The 1,499-nt window shown below is 44.0% G+C and overlaps 1 long non-coding RNA gene across 1 annotated transcript; it reads right to left on the minus strand.

Moving 5' to 3' along the window:
• Positions 1-439: 439 nt before the first annotated feature.
• Positions 440-879, minus strand: LOC139024494 (uncharacterized). Its single transcript, XR_011475815.1, has 3 exons — positions 854-879; positions 523-613; positions 440-473 (listed from the first exon to the last, which is right to left on the minus strand). It is a non-coding gene; the product is annotated as an uncharacterized lncRNA (long non-coding RNA).
• Positions 880-1,499: the final 620 nt, after the last annotated feature.

A 1,499-nucleotide genomic window follows, 5' to 3' on the forward strand; every position in this document is an offset into this window, starting at 1 on the left:
ATTGTACATCTATCCTATCTCCAACCCTACTGGACACTATCATATCTCCAACCCATACTGACACTATCTCCAACCTACTGTACTGAACACGATTCTCCACCCTACGACCTTATCCCTATCTCCAACCCTACTGTACCACATTCATATCTCCAAAACCCTACTTGGGACCACTACTCTATCTCCAACCCTACTGCTACTGGAACACTATCTCCAACCCTCTGTCACTATCCTATCTCCAACCCTACTGTACACATCATATCTCCAACTCTACTGAACCTATCATTCGCCAACGCTATGAACACGTATACTATCTCCAACCGACTGTACACATCCTGATCTCCAACCCTACTTGTACACATCATCATCTCCAACCTACTGAACACTATCTATCTCAACCCTACTGTACTGAACACTATCTCAACCCTACTGACACTATCCTTCTCCAACCCTACTGTACACTATCCTATCTCCACCTATGTAACATCTATCTCCACCCTCTGAACCACTTATCCTATCTCCAACCCTACTGGTACACTATCCTATCTCCAACCGTACTGAACACTATCCTATCTCCAACCCTACTGTACTGAACACTATCTCCAACCCTACTTTACTACTATTCGGTATCTCCAACCCGACTGAACACATCATATTCCAACCCCTACTTACAATATCCTATCTCCACCCTACGTTACACTGTATTCCTATCTCAACCTACTTCACACTAGCCTATCTCAACCCTACTTGTACACTATCCTATCTCCCAACCCTACGGTACACTATCCTTCTCCACCTACTTAATAACACTATCTCCAACCCTACGGTACACTATCTATCTCAAACCCTACTGTACACTTATCCTATCTCCAACCCTACTGACACTATCCTATCTCCAGACCCTACTGTACACTACTCCTATCTCAACCACTGATACACTATCTATCTCCAACTACTGTACTGGAACACTAGCTCCAACCCTACTGTACACTATCCTATCTCAACCCTATGTACACATCATATCTCCAACCCTACTGAAACTATTCCTATCTCCAAACGCTGCTGTACTGAACACTATCTCCAACCCTTACTGTACACTTCTATCTCCACCCTACTTAACCCCCACTTAATCAATATCTCCAACCTACTGAACACTATCCGTATCTCCAACCATATTTGTACTGAACACTATCCTCCAACCCTACGGGACACGTATCTATCTCCAACCCTACTGCTACACTATCAATCTCCAACTTCTACTGAACACTATTCCTATCTCCAACCTACTGTACGAACAATTCTCTCCAACCTACGCTACACTAGCCTATCTCCAACCCTACTGTACACCTATCATACTCGAACCCTACTGAACACTATCCTAGACTTCCAACCCTACTGTACTTGAACCAACTATCTCCAATCTACTGTCACTACCTATCTCCAAACCCTACTGTACACTACCTATCTCCAACCCCTACGTACACGTATCTATCTCCAAACCC

The sequence above is a fragment of the Salvelinus sp. IW2-2015 genome, unplaced genomic scaffold (assembly GCF_002910315.2).
Source record: "Salvelinus sp. IW2-2015 unplaced genomic scaffold, ASM291031v2 Un_scaffold1579, whole genome shotgun sequence".
NCBI lineage: Eukaryota > Metazoa > Chordata > Actinopteri > Salmoniformes > Salmonidae > Salvelinus > Salvelinus sp. IW2-2015.